The sequence below is a fragment of the Cetorhinus maximus genome, chromosome 8, assembly GCF_964194155.1.
Source record: "Cetorhinus maximus chromosome 8, sCetMax3.hap1.1, whole genome shotgun sequence".
NCBI lineage: Eukaryota > Metazoa > Chordata > Chondrichthyes > Lamniformes > Cetorhinidae > Cetorhinus > Cetorhinus maximus.
Window position 1 is genome coordinate 3,188,390 of NC_135886.1, and position 20,632 is coordinate 3,209,021.

At 44.8% G+C, this 20,632-nt stretch overlaps 1 pseudogene; it reads left to right on the forward strand.

The window, feature by feature from the left end:
• Positions 1–4,140: 4,140 nt before the first annotated feature.
• Positions 4,141–14,950, forward strand: LOC144684051 (pepsin A-like; annotated as a pseudogene).
• Positions 14,951–20,632: the final 5,682 nt, after the last annotated feature.

A 20,632-nucleotide genomic window follows, 5' to 3' on the forward strand; every position in this document is an offset into this window, starting at 1 on the left:
AGAAATCAGTCAACGTTTCGAGCCCTCATGGCCCTTCAGCAGAACTGAAGCATAGTTTCAACAAGGGAGAAATATAAATTGGTTTAAGGTGGGTGGGGGGGAAGAGACACATTGAGGGTGTGGTGTGAGCAGATAATCAAAAGATGTCAGAGACAAAAGGGTCAAAGAGGTGTTGAAGGTGGTGGTCTTTGTCTGAGAAAAGTGCTAATTAAGAATGCAAGACAGGATATTCAAAGTACAGCTCTAGTGGGGGTGGGGTGGAAAGACTAAAGGTTTTAGTTTTAGATTTAAAAATAATGGAAATAGGTGGGGAAAGAAGAATCTATATAAATTATTGAAAAAAAAGGCGGGTGGGGGGGGGAAAAGAAACGGGGTGGGGATGGGGGGAGGGGGAGTTTAAGATCTAAAGTTGTTGAATTCAATATTCAGCCCAGAAGGCTGTAAAGTGCCTAGTCAGAAGATGAGGTGCTGTTCCTCCAGTTTGCGTTGGGCTTCACTGGAACAATGCAGCAAGCCAAGGACAGACATGTGGGCAAGAGAACAGGGTGGAGTGTTAAAATGGCAAGCGACAGGGAGGTTTGGGTCTTTCTTGCGGACAGACCGCAGGTGTTCTGCAAAACGGTCGCCCAGTTTGCGTTTGGTCTCTCCAATGTAGAGGAGACCGCATTGGGAGCAACGAATGCAGTAGACTAAGTTAGGGGAAATGCAAGTGAAATGCTGCTTCACTTGAAAGGAGTGTTTGGGCCCTTGGACGGTGAGGAGAGAGGAAGTGAAGGGGCAGGTGTTGCATCTTCTGCGTGGACACCCTGGTCCACTCCTCCATCACCCCCTACTCCTCAACCCCCACTTATGGCACCTCCCCATGCCCACGCAGAAGATGCAACACCTGCCCCTTCACTTCCTCTCTCCTCACCGTCCAAGGGCCCAAACACTCCTTTCAAGTGAAGCAGCATTTCACTTGCATTTCCCCTAACTTAGTCTACTGCATTCGTTGCTCCCAATGCGGTCTCCTCTACATTGGAGAGACCAAACGCAAACTGGGCGACCGTTTTGCGGAACACCTGCGGTCTGTCCGCAAGAAAGACCCAAACCTCCCTGTCGCTTGCCATTTTAACACTCCACCCTGTTCTCTTGCCCACATGTCTGTCCTTGGCTTGCTGCATTGTTCCAGTGAAGCCCAACGCAAACTGGAGGAACAGCACCTCATCTTCTGACTAGGCACTTTACAGCCTTCTGGGCTGAATATTGAATTCAACAACTTTAGATCTTAAACTCCCCCTCCCCCCATCCCCACCCCGTTTCTTTTCCCCCCCCCACCCGCCTTTTTTTTCAATAATTTATATAGATTCTTCTTTCCCCACCTATTTCCATTATTTTTAAATCTAAAACTAAAACCTTTAGTCTTTCCACCCCACCCCCACTAGAGCTGTACTTTGAATATCCTGTCTTGCATTCTTAATTAGCACTTTTCTCAGACAAAGACCACCACCTTCAACACCTCTTTGACCCTTTTGTCTCTGACATCTTTTGATTATCTGCTCACACCACACCCTCAATGTGTCTCTTCCCCCCCACCCACCTTAAACCAATTTATATTTCTCCCTTGTTGAAACTATGCTTCAGTTCTGCTGAAGGGCCATGAGGGCTCGAAACGTTGACTGATTTCTTCTCCACCGATGCTGCCAGACTTGCTGAGTTTTTCCAGGTAATTCTGTTTTTATTTTGTTTCAGAAATACACAGGTTGGCTGTGAATGTTGCTGCAACAATGTAATGTGTATGTCGTCTTTTATCACCATAGTTCTTATTTAAGGATAGTAATGAGTTGATACAAATTTTGGGAAGCCATTGATGTGCTAAACAGATGAGCCAAACACCATGGTAGTCACTCTCTCCACCATCTGCGCACTGTGGCTATGTTGCATACTATCTACAAGATGCACTGAGGCAACTCACCAAGGCCTTTTCAACAGCATCTTCCAAATTGACAACCTCCACCACCAAGGAGAACAAGGACAAGAGATGAATGGGGTCCCGCCAAAACTCAAAAAGAGCGTGAAATCCACCAGAGAGAAGCCGAAAGCTGCAGAGACAGAGTTTATAAAAAAAAACAGTGACTGCTCTTAAAGCGGCAATACATTTAGAAGGGTAAATACATGAAAATTGGCCATGGACAGAAAATTATAAGAGACCCCAGAGAGAGGGTGACTCCGCGGTAAGCCAAACACCTAAATTCGTCATTACCTGGATAATGTGGCACTGCAGAGAAAGGCTAAAACAGCACTATAAGGGGTGACCTGATTGATGTGTACAAGATTATGAGGGGCCTAGATAAAGAGGACAGGGATACCCTGTTTCCCCTAATGGAGAGGCCAATTACCAGGGAGCACAGATTTAAGATGATTGGTAGAAGGATTAGAGGGGACTTGAGGAAAAGCTTCTTCATCCAGAGGGCGGTGGGTGTTTGGAATTCACTGCCTGGTTTGGTGGTGGAGGCAGAAGCCCTCAACCCATTTAAAAGGCACCTGGATCTGCACCTAAACTGTTGTAACCTGCAAGACCAAGTGCTGGAATGTGGGATTAAAATGGGCAACTAGTTTATAATTTTTTATTTTTCAGCTGGTGCAGGCACGATGGGCTGAATGGCCCCTTCCTGTGCTGTAACTTTTCTGTGGCTCTATGTGTCGAGCAAGTCTTGACACGCACAATGGGCCCAATATTAATCTGAATGCGGTTTACAATTTCCCTCCAATTTCCATTTGTGAACTGCCCCTGTAAATACAGCTGGGATCATACAGGTGCAACACAGATGCCCTTCACACTTGGAGATGCAAAGCCCACAAGTCAAAGTGAATTGGGTACAGTTGAGTTGAGATCGCAGATTCTGACCCATTCAGTTGACTTCCAGGTTTCTGCCACACAATTCCAATCCCTCCTTGGAAGCCATCTTCAGGTTAACATTGTGGACATTCTTTATGTGCACTTAGCTGAAGGCTGACATCTTTGATGGTGAGGTCCTCAGGGGAAGCCCTAGATGGACCATCCACCCAGTTCTGGCTGAATGTTGTGTGAATACTTCGGTCCTATCTTTTCCTTCTCATCGTAACCTGAATATCTCTGATCATCCATGGTTCTCTGGGCTTGTTACTCCTTCCTATCACCCTAGAGGGAACATGTTGAGTCTGTACCCTCCCCATTTTTGTTTTGAAGGCCTCTCACTGCTCCTCTGTAGATTTCCCCAGAAGTAGCTGTTCCCAGTCTACCTTGGCCAGATCCTGCCTTATTTTACTAAAATCCGCTCTCCCCCAATCCAAAACATTTTTTTGCAACTTGTCTATTTCTTTGTCCATAACAAACTTAAACTGTACTATGTTGTGGTCGCTTTCACTAAAATGCTTCCCCACCATCACCTCAGCCACCTGTCCGGCTTCATTCCCCAGAATTAGGTCCAGCACTGCGCCATCCCTTGTTGGACCCTCTACATATTGACCTAAAAATTTCTCTTGTACACATTTCAAGAAATCCACTCCATCCAAGCCCTTAATACTATGTCTATCCCAATTAATGTTGGGAAATTTAAAATCACCTAATATAATTACCCTATTGTTATTGTTTTTACACACCTCCGCAAATTGTGCACATATTTGCTCCTCAGTTCCCCGCTGACTATCTCGGGGTCTATAATAAACACCTAACAATGTGGCTGCCCCTTTTTTATTCCTCAGCTCTACCCACAAAGCTTCATTCGATGCCCCCTCCAAGATATCATCTCTCCTTCCTGCAGCAACTGACTCCTTAACTAATAATGCAAAGCCTCCTCCACTTTTACCCCCTCCCCTGTCTCGCTTGAGGAGGGGGAGGTGCCAGAGGACTGGAGAGCAGCTAATGTGGTTCCGCTATTTAAGAAGGATTGTAGAGATAAGCCAGGGAACTACAGGCCAGTGAGTCTCACGTCAGTGGTAGGGAAACTATTGGAGAAAATCCTGAAGGAGAGAATCTATCTCCACTTGGAGAGGCAAGGTTTGATCAGGGATAGTCAGGATGGCTTTGTTAGAGGGAGATCGTGCCTAACAAATTTGATTGAATTTTTTGAGGAGGTGACCAGGTGTGTAGATCAGAGTAGTGCAGTTGATGTAGTTTATATGGATTTCAGCAAAGCCATCGACAACGTCCTACATGGAAGACTTATAAAGAAGGTAACTGCACATGGGATACAGGGTAATTTGATAAGGTGGATTCAAAATTGGCTTAGATGTAGGAGGCAGAGGGTGATGACAGAAGATTGCTTTAGTGACTGGAAGCCAGTGTCCAGTTGTGTACCACAGGGTTCTGTGCTGGGTCCCCTGTTATTTGTCATTTATATAAACGACATAGATGACTATGTGGGGCGTAGGATTAGTAAGTTTGCGGATGACACAAAGATTGGCCGGGTGGCTAACAGTGAGGTTGAGTGTCTTGGGCTACAGCAAGATATAGACGGGATGGTCAAATGGGCAGATAAGTGGCCGATGGAATTTAACCCTGAAAAGTGTGAGGTGATGCACTTTGGAAGGAGTAATTTGACAAGGAAGTATTCAATGGACAGCATGACACAAGGAAGTCCTGAGGAACAAAGGGACCTTGGCATGTGTGTCCATAGATCTCTGAAGGTGGAGGGGCATGTTAGTGGGGTGGTGAAAAAGGCATATGGGACACTTGTCTTTATCAATCAAGGCATAGATTACAAAAGTAGGGAGGTCATGTTGGAGTTGTAAAGAACCTTGGTGAGGCCACAGCTGGAGTAGTGTGTGCAGTTCTGGTCGCCACATTATAGGAAGGATGTGATTGCACTGGAGGGGGTGCAGAGGAGATTCACCAGGATGTTGCCTGGGATGAAACATTTAAGTTATGAAGAGAGTTTGGATAGACTTGGGTTGTTTTCATTGGAGGAGAGAAGACTGAGGGGCGACCTGATCGAGGTGTCCAAGAATATGAGGGGCATGGACAGGGTGGATAGGGAGCAGCTGTTCCCCTTAGTTGAAGGGTCAGTCAAAAGGGGACATAATTTCAAGGTGAGGGGCAGGAGGTTTAGGGGGGCTGTGAGGAAAATCTTTTTTACCCAGAGGGTGGTGACGGTCTGGAATGCGCTGCCTGGGAAGGTGGTGGAGGCGGGTTGCCTCACATCCTTTAAAAAGCACCTGGACGAGCACTCGGTACGTCATAACATTCAAGGCTATGGGCCAAGTGCTGGTAAATGGGATTAGATAGGTAGCTCAGGTGTTTCTCACGTATCGGTGTAGACTCGATGGGCTGAAGGGCCTCTTCTGCACTGTGATTCTTTGATTCTATCTTTCCCACTAATAGTCTGGGCTCCATCATCAATAAGAATGTAAATGTTTGTGGAGCCTCATCCTCCTGTTCAATATTTAGCTAAATGAATTACAAAATGTATGTATGCAGGTACAGCAAGTGATCAGGAAGGCCAATGGAATGTTGGCACTTATTGCAAGAGGAATGGAATATAAAAGTCGGGAAGTTTTACTGCAGTTGTAGAGGACCTCAGTGAGACTACATCTGGAATGCTTGTTAATGACATCTTTTGCAATCTCTCTTTGCCTCCACCCATCGCTGGCCTTCTATCCAGCTTCACCTGTTCCACCCCCCTTAAACTGTATGTATTTCACCACATTTCCACTTCCCTTTAACTCTGAAGAAGAGTCATACGGACTCGAAACATTAACTGTATCTTTCTCTCCACAGATGCTGTCAGACCTGCTGAGTTATTCCAGCATCTTTTGATTTTGTTTCTGGAATGCTGTCAACAGTTTTGATCTCCTTATTTAAGTAAAGATATAATTGCATTCCAAGAATGCATAGAAGATTCACTTGGTTCATTCCTGGGATGAAGGACTGATACTGTGAAGAAAAGTTGAACAGGTTGGGCCTATACCCACTGCAGTCTAGAAGAACGAGAGGTGATCTTATTGAAAGATATAAGATCCTGAGGGGATTTGATACTGGGAGAATGTTTCCACTTCTGGGGGAGACCAGAACTAGGGGACACAGTTTAAGAATAGGGGGTTTCCCTTTTAAGGCTGAAATGAGGGGAAATTTTTCCTCTCAGAGGGTCATTAGTCTGTGGAATTCTCTTCCCCAGAGAGCTGTGGAGGCTGGGTCATTGAATTTATTCAAGGCTGGGTAAACTGATTCTTTAATAGACAAGGGAATCAAGGGTTATGGAGGGCAGACAGGAAACTGGAGTTGAGGCCACAACCAGATCAGCCATGATCTTATTGAACCGCGTAACAGGCTCAAAATGCAGAATGGCCAACTCATGCTGCTAAGTCCTATGTTCCTGTGGTCACTGTGTGCAGCTTGCGCATGACCTGCAACCTTCACCAAACTGAGGAATGAGACTGTGGGTCATCATGATGTCATAGCATTTTTTGAACAAACAGTATATTGGGATACTGCATTGAAGCAATTTGAGACATAACATGCTAAGCGTAGAAATGTTGCACAGGAACAGGTGACTTTAGACTCATGAGAATAGAAATTGGGCCACATTACATCTACTTTACAGGCAAAAAATGGATGCAAAGAGGACTAATTTCAGCCACTAACATTCTGTGCCCCAAGGGGGTCTGAATAAATGTGCCGCCTGATATTGGGACTGGCCATTTATTCAGCTATTCCTGGTGGTCGCTTAAAACATGTGAAAATGAGGTGGGACAAACTCACATTATTCAGACGAGGCCCGAGAACTAATGCGTTTGTAACTGAAGTGAAGTGCGGCCCACCATCAGATCGAGCAAAAACATTAACAACGGACAATAAGCTTGCAATGCGTCAAAGTTTATTGTCATTATATTTGCTAATAAAGAAATAAAAGATTCTCAGTAAAGATAAAACAAGCCTGGCGTTCACCAACAAGATGCAACCTCACTGCATGATCTTAGTAAAATTCACAATGGTGATAATTGTCACAAGTTCGGCTTAGGCAGTAAACCAGCAGGTTCTATAATGATGGGCAATGGCATGTGCCAATTTACCAAGCAATCTGTGTAGGTAAAGACCATGAGAACATGTGGAGATGCTTCATCTACTACTTTAAGAATGGCTTTAAGAATGAATCCACGGGCAGGATGAGGTTTCCAAAAGCAAATGAAAATAAAATAAAAATTGTCAAATTTAATTAATGACATGTCCCTGCTCGTGTGACAGAGTCACAGGAGGGGACATGTTTTAAAACATTTTATGTGCCTTTATTTATTTGTCTGAAAAGTCTGCATCTCCCTGAGGCAGCTCTGTGCCTGAGCGAGATTTGCAAGCGCGCGCTCGTGCACATGTGAGAAGTTCGTGCTCGCAGTCCCTGCCCTGGCACACACAGGCAGCGCTGTGCACTGCCACTCACACTTCACACTGGGCAAGCCTTACTTGGCAAGATAAGTTAGAATTGACTAAATTCTGCATTTCTGTATATGTAGACACGTTGGGGAGATTTTCCCATTACTGTGCTGAGGTGTATTGGAGAGTCTAGGTGAAGTTCATGGAAACAAATGAGTTTGGAAGGACCTTTGTGTGAACTGTATAGGAATCTGCCTGATTTTCCTCCACATGTTGTATCTGGCAATCCTGGACACTCTGTCACAGGAACAAAAAGACCCGTGTAATTGAGGGCGGAGGCAGTTTTGGTCCTCTGTATGAGCTCAGCGTTAGTTTGCATGTGTACACCAATGACACCCATTGCTCTGGCACCATTGCCCACTTCAGGCTGTTGCTGTCTTGTGCAGCCACAGGCCCACCATCAGGCCTTGGATTTGGCAAAGTGACTTTCTCCGATTCGTGCTGGCAAATCTGACTCAAATCTTTCAGCTTTCTCACCTGTCCAGCCAGGCTGAATCAGGGGGTGTACAACATTGATAAAGGTAAAATACTGCGGATGCTGGAAATCTGAGACAAAAACCAAAAATGCTGGAACAACTCAGCGGGTCTGACAGCATCTGTGGAGAGAAAGACAGAGTTAACATTTCGAGTCCGTATGACTCAAACTTTCTAACTTTCTGAGCTGTGCGCTACAATCCTCGAGGTCCTGAGTGATGCGCAGATACCCGGGCCCACATCACTTGTATCTGGTCGTGATTCACGCCGATCGACTTTGACACTGACGTGGTCATTTGACCTGGAAGGGGGGAAGTGTAATTCCGGCGAGCTGGGTTTTTAATGAGCATTCGTGATATTCAAATGCATGTAAATGAGGTTCCCGCCCTGGGGCGGCGGCAACCTGACCCTCCATGAGTGCACACTTCTCATTGCTTGTAGACCAGGACTGCTCAGGTTAAGACATGGCCCCCAAATGCCAAGGAGAGTGCAGCCCCCCGATTTAATGACACATCACTGGGGCACCTTCTGGATGCCATGGAAGCCTGGCTCTACCCCTCCTCTGGCCGCAGGAGGCCCATCAGTCTCACCAATTCCGCTTGGGAGGCAGTGGCAGAGGTGGTCAGTGCCAATGCTGCACACAAGATGTCGGCCATCCAGTGCAGAAAACAGAGGAATGAACTTGTCCGTGCTGCCAGAGTAAGGCAACCATCTTATCACTCTAACCTCACACTGACTAGGCCATCACCCATTCACTGACATCTCAAGTGACACCACCACTTACTGCTTCACACACCCACCCTCACATCTCCATCTGGCCTCATCTCCTCTGGAGATTGCCTCTTCACTCCTCACCATCTTGAGGCCACTTGCACAGATCAACATGTTCCCCCACACACACCCTGGGATACCCCAATTCCCCAATACAGCCCTCACCCTGCAGCCTCTTCCCTTTCCTGAGGCTGCTTCTCCCCATTCCCCAAGCAAGCCCTTTCCCTGCAGCCTTTGAAAATCCACCCCGGCCTACGGCTGGCCTGGTAGGTAGAGACCTGCTCGTGAGCCCCCCCTAAAAGTGATGAAGTGCTGCCTGTGAATCCTGGTGCTGATGACCGCGAGTGTTGCCCACAGCAAGGGAGGCAAACAAACCTCGAAGTCCCGAGCGGAGTGCAGGTTGCTGGGTGCATGTCGCTTATGTACAGTTGTGAAACACGTTGTCATGTAATCACACCGACATGCCCAGATGATCCAAAGTGGGGAGATGATTCCGGTGAGCAGGGCTTACGATGATGTTCAGATGTATTAAAATGACATTCCTGACGTGGGGTGGTGGGAAATGTGGCCCCCCCATTGACGGGCAGGGCAGACGATCGCTAACTGGCTTCACGACCTCGTGAAACCGATTTTTGGCCTTCTCGCCATATTTCCCCCCTCCGCCTGCCATAATGCCCCACGCCAATGGGCCAGAAAATTCCGGCCAATGTTAGAAATTACTGATGGTTTCTGTTGGACCTACTGACTTGCAGCTTCTTGCCTGGTCAATGCTGACTGGGTCTCTATTTCTGGGCAGCCTCAATGGCTTGTGTTGCAAGATGAGCTTTTGACAATGCCTGCAGCATTGTTAGCACCAGCTAGGGACAATATACCGCCTGTAATCCAGAGAGCTAATGGTCAAAAATCTCAAAACCATCTCAACATAAAATTTATTATTCAGTATAATACATAGAAACAGAAGAGTGATCATTTATTCTCACTCATTGTCCAGGATTTAGTTCCTGCGATGGGAGTCTCCCCACTCCCTCCAGTGGGGGAACTCGCAGGAACCCGGCATCACTTCCATGATGCGAGTACTCCTGCCCGATTCTCCTGCACCGCAGCCCCCCACCCCACCCCGCTGACATGCCCACTCTGCTGGGGTCAATTAAACTCTGCCCATCGTCTCTCTGACATTTAATGGCTGCAGACTTCTGCTCCCATATCACGTGATTTGAAAAGGAGGGATCGGGAGATTTACATTTTCTGATGAGTGTTGAGGAATATGAACCCAACAACACAAGTTGCACTGATATATTCCCAGTTGATATATTTTGGTCTTTTTGTTTTTGCTGACAGTTGTCATCCTTTAAAACAATCAGCGTTGGGAATCCACCACAGAGCTTCACCATCGTCTTTGACACTGGCTCATCCAATCTTTGCATCCCATCAGTTTACTGTTCCCAATGACCATGTGGTCAGTAAATTTAAGGCTGCAGTTAAACATGCTTCTCCTCTTGGTTTTTCTTATTGTTAAGGGCAATTGTGTAACTGGAACTGGAAGAGAATAATATTTCTGGACTGGTCACAGCTGGATAATGTGCTCTGTCACATCGGATGAAACCCTAAAATTTCACTTGGTTATCCCTGGGTTTGTAACTTGTAGCTAAGGCCCCATTTGACTCTGGAGTGAAGTACCTTGAAGAGAGTAGCCTCAAATCACTTTGATTAATGATAGATGAAGTGTACATCCAATGTAGAGTCAAACATAGGTGCAATGTTAGATCTGTTTTAAAATCGATATTATTCACCTTGCCTGTTCTCTAAAAATTCTCTAAATTCTTTAAATCCTTAATTCTTAAAATTTTTTAGCTGGCAGAAAAGAAAATTCTGTGTAGGTGCATATGCACAACCCTCATTCCTGTGCAGGATGGTTCCAGGCAAAGATTCAGACTTTGAAGCAGCAAAGCAGATTGAAAACCAGAAAGAAGGATGTTACTAATGCTTAAGAATAATTAACCTTCATAAATAAACTCAACAAAATCAAAAATCTATAATGAAGGTACAACCCTTTATCTAACTGGAGATTACCATAAACATGCGTGCGCACACACACATGCACAGATACACATACATACATGCACACACACACATACCCATGCACACACATACACATACATACATGCACACACACACACATACCCATGCACAGACACACATACATACATGCACACACACACACACATACCCATGCACAGACACACATACATACCTGCACACACACACAGACACATCCACATGCACAGACACACATACGTACATGCACACACACATACATACACACATACATACACGCACAGACACACATACATGCACACACAAACACACACACACACACAGTCACACAGTTCAATACAGACACAAGCATAAAATGTCTCAGACTCACCTGAACATTTTTCAAGCATGAAAATTTCTGACCCTTCTCGATTATGTTCCAAGGATCTCCCTCCAAGGAAAAGGCAACCATTAATACGCAGATGAGGCTAGAGAAAATTGGATGGGTTGCCTGGTTGGAAAAGTAAACTTCCTCTTAACTGTGAAGACATTTGGCACAAATGTTTGATCCAGGATTAGGATAACTGCTGAAACCTCCTTATTAATTCAATATAATGGATGTTTCTTTGCAGAGACGCATCACAGATTCACACCAAGCAAATCTTCAACATATTCAAAAAATCAGAATGTGTCGATTCAGTATGGTACAAGTGTACTGGGATATGACACTGTCAGAGTAAGTAAATTCTAACTGTCATCAAATAAATCCAACCCCGTAAGAGTGATTGTTGCTTTCCAAGTTCTAGGGTTCAAGTAAAAGATACAAAGCCCTTCAGGGTCAAACATAATGGGCAGAATTTAATGCCTCTGCTGTGGTGAGTTTGGTGGCGACTGGGCCATTTAATCAGGTGGGAGGGTGGTTGGGAACCCTGCCTCCACAACGCTTGAGCGTGGGTGGGAAAGGCCATGAATGACCCTCCCGCCCTGCTGCCGGCTGAATCAATTAAGTGAGTAATTAATGACCAGCAGGGGTGGGGGCGGGGGAGTGATGGTCCCTTGTGCAAAGACACTCAGTGCTTTATCAATGGACCCAGCATCAGGAAGTGGGGCCTCTGAGTGCCAGCCCCCGCCCTTACTCCTGAACCCGCTTCCACCCAGACCCTCACACCCACCCCACGAGCCCCCTCCCACCATTGCTCACTTGTGGCCTGGGATTGAGCAACAATCCTGGGCCTCGGGTGAGTGTCGTACCAGCAGCAGAGACCCCCTCACAGGGGGCATTACCGTCCAAAAGAGCTGCTGGCCTCTGATTGGCTGACAGCCCTTGACAGGTGGCATTCACACTCCCCCCCCACCATCCCCCCGGTCCTGGGGGTCCTTGATCCTGGGGAAGGCCAGTCACTGTCCAGTTAAGTGCCTGAGTAGTATGTCATAAATGATCAGCTGTCCTTTTTTACTAACAGGCAGCTTGATGTTCATTCTTGATCATGCACAACTTAGATTTATCAGATAGCAAAGCATGATTTTCTTTAACAAATTAAAAATTTAAAGTTCAGGATTTAGTGCATAATTTCGCAGACAGCGAGAATTGGGCTCCTCCAGCCAGCAGGCGAGAGCCAGTCACCTCCATTAAATAACACCCAATAATTCCCACCAGTTCAGAAGTCAGGAAGTTGAGCGGATGAGTAAAAATGATCATTTTTAATACGTCCCTGTTCATGTGACTGAGTCACATGTGGGGACATGTTTCTCTCAATTTTAAAATCTTTATTTCTGTGTTTACAAATCTTCAGCTCCCAGAGGCAGCTCCCTGCCTTCAGTGCACGCTCCCCCCACGCGTCCACAGACTTTAGCGCCGCGCTCCTCCCACCCCCGACCCTGGCAGCGCTGAAGTTCTCAGCACGCGTTTCACGTCGGCTGCCTGCTGATTGGCCAGACAGAGTGAAACTGTGGTCAGGGGGCCGCTCGCAGGTGGCAGTCCGTTTACCGGCCGCTCCTGACCCCATCACCGGAAAATCCTGCCCAATTGGTTTGTCGCTTTATCTTATTTTTCTAGGTTTCAAACATTGCTATCCACAGTCAAGAATTTGGTTTAAGTGTGGCCAAACCTGGCAGTTTCTTTACCTATGCCAAGTTTGATGGAATCCTGGACTTGGCCTATCCATTTCTTGCAGCATCAGGTGCCATGCCTGTGTTTGACAACATGATGTCTCAGCACCTGGTGCAGGAGCCTGTCTTTTTTGTGTACCTAACGGGGTAAACATCTTTTAGCATTTGTTGCTCCACCTTATGTCCCTGAATGAAGCAGGAACTCTTTATTCAAGCGAAAGCATAAACAGTCATCTTGCCTGAGTTGGTGACACTCTTGCTTTTATATCAGAATGTGATGGGCTCAAACATAAAGCAGAACTTGAGTACCGAGTGCAAGTGAATACTTTAGGATGGTATTGAGGGAGCGTCTCTGTGTTGAAGATACTCTGCAGCATTAAGTATGGACTGCGTTACCAATGGTAGCATTCTCCTGCTGAGGAATTAGACTGCCTATCCACTTAATACCTGGTATCTTTCTACTCAGTTCCCTGAGCTAATTTGTAGGCCTCTGCTGTGTACTAACTGCCTGGCACATTTTTCTGCATGGCAATATAAATTACACTTCAAACGTATTAATTAGTTGACAAGCACATAGGGCCACCCAGAGGATGGTGCAACACATCAATGCAAGTGTTTTCCTTCAAAATTATTTGCTTTTAAACCTTGAATATCTTTCCTGGTGCTATCAGCCCAATTTAGAATTGAAACCAAATAGAATCCACCCGAGCCCAGATCATATCATGTTTAATTCATTTAAAAGGCATGATTGATCAATTTGTACAGATAGCATCCAATTGGCTGGCAGGAGATTCCTGGAGCATTTATGACAATATTGCAATTAATATCTTCAAATTTTTGATTGGGAAAATTGATGAGTTGGATACAATATCCAGCAATCACACGCTAAACCTCTAAAGCAGAAATATGTCAATGTTGATGATGTTGTTTCTTTGTCTATGTGCTTTATTTTATTATCTTTTGTTTTACAGACAGGATGGTCAGCCCGGAAGCGATGTTCTATTTGGTGCAGTTGATTCAAGTTGCTACACAGGCCAGATTCACTGGGTTCCCGTCACTCGCGATGCCAATTGGCAAATCCTCATTGACAAGTAAGTGATTAACCATCTAGAACAGGATTAGTTCAGAAAGTGGCTTTCGACAAATCAACTTGGAAAGGATTAGCTTTTGTCAAGACAATATGCTAATGATACAGCTCTTTATAATTATTGGCAAACAAAATTAAGGCAGCCTAATTACAGTAGAAATCTCATTTGCTGTCTTTCAGTCTTACAATCAGTGTTTAACTCCAATTATATGAACGTTGGTAAATATATTTGACATGACTTTTTCATCAATTGCAAGCACATGAAAATACTCTTGGTAGTGAAATGCCTTAGATAATGCTGATTCTGTTTAAATCCTATTCACACAATGAGGCAAGTAGCCTTGGACCAAACATAACCGGCGACTGTATTGGCATTTTTGTTGGGTTATTGGTGTGATTGGGAGAAAGGGCCTGAAGTTGCTGTGGAATTTTCAGTACAAATGAATGTCACCAATTTGTGGAACTGTTTGAGTCATTACAAATCACTTCTGGCTGGCTGACAGCTGTGCCCATGAATGAGGTTTCCCATCATACTGTTCCGAAGGAGGATTAGAACCATAGAACACTACAGCACAGAAAACAGGCCATTCGGCCCTTCTAGCCTGTGCCGAAATATTATTCCGCTAGTCCCATTGACCTGCACCTAGTCCATAACCCTCCAGACCTCTCCCATTGGGAAACCAATTCCTGGCATCTCCGGACCAACAGCTTTTCTTGCCAGTGAATTGATATTTTGTGCTTCTCTACTGAAGACCCAGAAAATGATTTTACCAAATTATATCGATACATACGGGCTAAAAGAAAAGAAGGAAATAAAAACTTAACCTATTTTTAAGATCTCAGTTGCATCAGCATTTACTGAAGATATAATGAATGTTTCAGCGAATTAGGAAAACCAACTCAATATTATTTATTGTCCAATACCTGAGGCAGTTTTCAATCTTTGACTAACTCTCGATGCATTTTTCTCCTTCAGAGTGACAATCAATGGTGAGCTTGTGGCCTGCAGTGGAAGTTGTCCTGCCATTGTTGATACTGGCACTTCTCTTCTTGTTGGTCCCAGCACAGCCATTGACATTATTCAGTGGTAAACTCCAGCTTACTAAGGCCAGGTAGAGATGACATGCTACAATATCGGGTGTGGTGTAGGAGTGTAGGATGTGCATCAATTATATATTCACAATGAAGCTGAGAGCAGATCATTGAGGTTATTAAAAATTGAAAAGAGATAGTCCATAGATTTCGGCTTAGAAATCGATGTTTGAAGCCTTGAAAAATCCCTCGAAAGGGGATTGTCTTATACACCGAGATTAAAAGTGAACCACTGATGAGGGTGTGAGGTGGCATTTTGAAATGTTATCAGCATCCGATGTAAAGAGTGGGCATGTCTTAAACCCCCGCACATCTTTGCAACACAGACCATATCGCCCTCTTGATCCCTTCGACCCAGTTATAAGGTACCGGTAAGTAAACTGTTCATTTGTGAGGTGAAAAAGTGAGCCTTACTGCCAATGTGAGTATATCATGTTGTTGCTGAAAAGGGGTCAATTTATATGCTGTGTATATACAAAAGTATGGTTTTGGGAGCCAGAAATTTTGGGTCATCTTATACAACGGGTCAACTTATACACCAAGATTTACGGTATCCATAATAATTTTGCAAATTCTCATGTTTTATTGGCCTTGTAAATATTCCCTGAGATCATTTTTTTGGGGGGATCTGTTTACTTGTGTAGGGGGTGGTGTGTGTGTCAGCTTCACCTCTGACTTCTGAGTGGTTCAAATCGCTCCCACTCCCTGGGTTCTAGACCTTGGACTTATTTGGGGGTTGTGACAAAGTGTAGCAGAGAACTGGTTTTGGTGCAAGAAAAAGAAAACTGGGTTTACTGAAGTCACAAATGAATTTATAACATTAGGATTACACTGAGATTATACAGACCTACAAATTACACTTAGTTAAGAATGGGGAATACACGGCATAACGAGGGAAAATCACGCTACTAATCCCCTTACCCTTGTCCCACCCCCAAAACCTAACTAAATTGAACTAGGAGAGGTCAGGGATCATGCTCACCAACCAGGGTTCCTTGACAGTTCGAAATCCAGCCAGGTAAGCCGGTTGCAGTTTTGGGGTACGCTCTTTGTGTCCTCTGGGGCCTGCCGTCCCCACATGGTCCTGGTCTGTGGAATCTGCAAAGGTTCTTCAGTTGGGTGGAGGGCGCAGTTGTGGGTGGTCGATCTTCGTGGAGGGCTGTGGTTGCGGCCTTGTTGTCTTCGGCTGAGCCTGCCACCCCGTGCCCCTCGCCGTGATGTTGCCTGTGGCCTGCAAACCTCCAGATCTCCTCCCTCTGCTTCGCTCAGCTACCTTCCCTGCTTAAACTCTGCTTCAACCGCTCCAAAAACTGCTCACCCTTCAGATCTGCCCCCTTTCATAACTGGTGGCCCAGTTATACTGTTTTTTTGAATTTCTTATCTGAAACCAAATCAAGGTTAGTTCTTTGTCTGATTTGGGCTTCTTCAGGTGATTGTTGTCTCGTTGTTTTTAATGGGCTAGCATGATGTTTATCGTTGTCTTCCTGTCCCAGTAACTAGTCTTGAACTGAAAGCCATTGTATAGGTGGAGTATTGATAGGTTCGCATAATTGCATTGATTGCGGCCTTCCTGCCTTAGTAGTTAGTAGCGATTATTTATGCAAGGTTTTGATGGGTTTTAGTTTCATGTAAGATGAAGTCTTTCTCTGGCTTGATTGTTTTAAAAGGAAGAATGTGCATTCTGTCTTCTCTCATTGTAGCCTCCTGTCTGCCGGGTTCTACACTTAACTCAGCAGTTGGGTCCTCTGCCATGAAAGTCCAAAAGTCATATCCTTGCTGATGATATGAAAAATGTGGGAATTTTGAGAACCCTTCACTTGTTAAATTAAATCCGATGAATGTGAAGCAACAACGAGTGCAGTGTGGACACACTGCCCCAGAAATAATAGGAATTGCATCACCGTTAGTAGCAAATTCAAGGTGAAGAATCTTGATATTGCTGAACTCCCTTATTCAAAGACAAAATGTAATACATCGGTCCCTGTGTCAGAAGAAGAAATGCACAAACTGCACTTTCATTCTTGCTTTAAAATTTAGATGGGCAACAATATTTAGAGATATTTTAGTGTGATGTTTCTAAACTGGTTGGGTCCTACCTAGCACAAAGGAAGATGGCTGTGACTAATGGAGGCCAATCATCCTAGCCCCAGGTTATTGCTGCAGGAGTTCCTCAGGGTAGTGTCCAAGGCCCAACCAACTTCAACTGCTTCATCAATGACCTTCCCACCATCATAACATCAGAAGTGGAGATGTTTGCTGATGATTTTCTTTTTCTTTGTGTGGGTGTCACTGGCAAGGCCAGCATTTGTTGCCGATCCTAATTACCCTTGAACTGAGTGGCTTGCTAGGCCATTTCAGAGGGCAGTTAAGAATAAACCACATTACTGTGGGTCTGGAGTCACATTTAGGTCAGACCAGATAAGAATGGCAGATTTCCTTCCCTAAAGGATATTTGTGAACTGGATGGGTTTTTACAACAATCAATGGAATGCACAGTGTTCAGTACATTCTTCAACTCCTCAGACACTGAAGCAGTCCATGTTCACAGCAGCAAGACCTTAGCAACATTTAGGCTTAGGCTGATAAGTGGCAGGTAACATGTGTGCCACACAAGTGCCAGGCAGTGACCATCATCAACAAGGGAAAATCTAACATTCTCCCCTTGACGTTAGATACCTTTACCATTGTTGAATCCTCCACCATCAATGTCCTGAGGGGTTGCCATTGGCCAGAAACTTAACTGAACCAGCCATATAAATACTGTGGCTACACGAGCAGCTCATAGGCTGGGAATTCTGCAGCGAGCCACTCACCTCCTGACTTCCCAAAGCCTGTCCACCATCTACAAACCACAAGCCAGGAGCATGATAGAATACTGTCCACATGCCTGGACGAGTGTGGCTCCAACAATGCCCAAGAAACTCTATACCCTCCAGAACAAAGCAGACAACTTGATCAGGGCACCACCACTTAAAATTTGCTCCTTTCATCACTGGCAGCAGTGTGTGCCATGCAAGAGCTGTGCAACTCACCAATGCTCCTTCAACATCACCTTCCAAACCTGTGATGTCTAACACATAGAAGGAGAAGGGCAGCAGATGCATGGGAACACCAACATTTTCAGGTTCCTCTCAAAGTTATACACCATCCTGATTTGGAACATTATCATCATTCCTTTACTGTCCTGGTACTCCCTCCCTAACAGCACTGTGGGCATATCTGCACCATGTGGACTGCAGCAGTTCAAGAAGGCGGCTCATCACCACCCTGAGGGTGGTGGGAATCTGGAACTCACCGCCTGAAAGGGTGGTAGAGGCAGAAACCCTCATAACATTTAAGAAGTATTTGGATGTACACTTGTGATGCCATGGCATACAAGGCTATGGGCCTAGTGCTGGGAAATGGGATTAGAATATTTAGGTACTTGTTTGACTGGCGTAGACTCGTTGGGCCAAAGGGCCTTTTTCTGTGCTGTAGAACTCTATGACTCTATGACCACCTCCACCACCTCAACAAGAGTAATTAGGGTTAGACAGTAAATGTTGGATGTGCCAACAACACTCACTTCCCTTGAACAAATATAAAAGGATGATCTTAACCACACACTGACCTATAGTCAATGTGTCTCCATAACCATTTCCTTCTAGCCTGTTTGTATTTTCCACTTTCACTTCAGATTAATTTCAGTAATGATGAATTAGTAATGCTATTGCACTATAAGTGAGGGTTATTGCAAATCCCACCTCTGACACAATGGCCGGAATTTTCCAGCCCCCCTGAAGTGGGCTCCCCCATGGCGGGGCCGGAGAGCAATTGGAATCTCCGTGCACATCGATGGAAGATCCCACTGACCTGAGGGGCTGGAAAATTCCGGCCAGTGGCTGAATATTGTTTCTATTTTCTTGCAGCGCCACGTAAACTGTAACAATCTGCACAACATGCCCCATGTGGTCTTCACAATCAATCGAGTTGACTTTCCTCTTCCTGCACAGACTTACACAATACAGGTATGTTATTGGACACCAATAGGGTGCTAGAATACATGTAGGCATCACTGGAAATGCCAGCATTTGTTGCCATCTTTAATTGTCCTTCAGAAATGTTAAGAGTCAATCACATTGCTGTGAATCTGGAGTCACGAGTAGGCCAGACCAGGTAAGGTTGGCAGATTTCCTTCCCTAAAGGACATTAATGAACCAGATGGGTTCTTATAACCATTAATGAGAGTTTCATGGTCACTCTTACCAAGACTAGCTTTCAATTCCAGATTTTTTAAGAGATAATTAATTGAATTTGAATTCCACCAGCAGAGGTAGGATTGAAAACCATGCCCCCAAAGCATTTAGGGCATCTGGTCCAGTGACATGAGCAGTACGTCACCCACAGATACATGAAGGCTCTTGAATGACTATAAACAAAGATATGCCATTGGCTGCCTGGCTGCGGTTTGTGCTCAGCATTGGTTTGCATGGAGCTACAATAAAAAGCGATGAAAATGAAAAGAACAATAAAATAAATGCCTTGTCAGGGTGGGCTTTTAAAGGAACAGACTAAGAAACTGGTCCTGGATTGGAAATGAGAATGTTGATCCAGTCTAATTATATTCCCTCTCTGATTGTGCAGCTCCTCCACTCAGTTATTGCTTGGTTCTGACATTCAGCCGTGACACATTATCGGTGCAGTGATTCACCTCAGAAACATACACATTTCTCTTGAAGCTGGATGATCTCTGCACAGATTTGATGTAAATGTGATCCTAACCTCACATAGCGGCTTTTTCTGTTCTTTGGAATATCGTCATTACAATATTTCCTAAAACTGTCCAGTGAAATAGAATCATGAAATGCACACTCCCAGTTTTCCCATCTTTTGTTCCTTTCGTGTCTGTGTACACTGGGAGCATCATTCATTTCACATGGGCAGTTACCTCTCTGCAACAGTTGCAAAACACTGACGAGGAATTTGCAGCTCACATGAGAAGCGATTGCTGAATAATGTTCTCTGAAATTTGGGACCGGGGCTGATGAAGTCTAGTTTGGGTTGTAATTGAGGATTCTGAATAATTCCAGTGGAAACTCTCATTGATTCAAGATGGTGGATCTCATTTCCAGAATAGATTGTATTTTAATGGACGCATCCTGGATCTTAAAATGTTCTGAGGGTTAATGTGTCACTAAATTTAATAAGGTGGATAGTTTTGAAATATAAAGTAGGTCAATGTCTGAAAAATAAATTAACATTACTTATACTTCCTTGATATATATTGTGCAATTGTCTATCGTACAATATCTTCCAACCCAATAATCCAATAATGCTGATGGACATCACCATTAATGCGATGGAAATTCTACACAGGCCTAAATTGCTGATAACAAACAACTCCCAGTATACAAAAAGAGCTAAGGAATGAGATTTATAAAATGCTAAGTCACCAGGGAACAAAAACAGAAACAGAATTACCTGGAAAAACTCAGCAGGTCTGGCAGCATCAGCGGAGAAGAGCACAGTTGACGTTTCGAGTCCCCATGACCCTTCAACAGAACTAAGTAAAAATAGGAAAGGGGTGAAATATAAGCTGGTTTAAGGGGGGGTGGGAGTGGGGAGAGAAGTGGGGTGGGGGGGTGCTGTGGTTGTATGGAGAAGCAAGCAGTGATAGGAGCAGATAAGGACAGACATGTGGG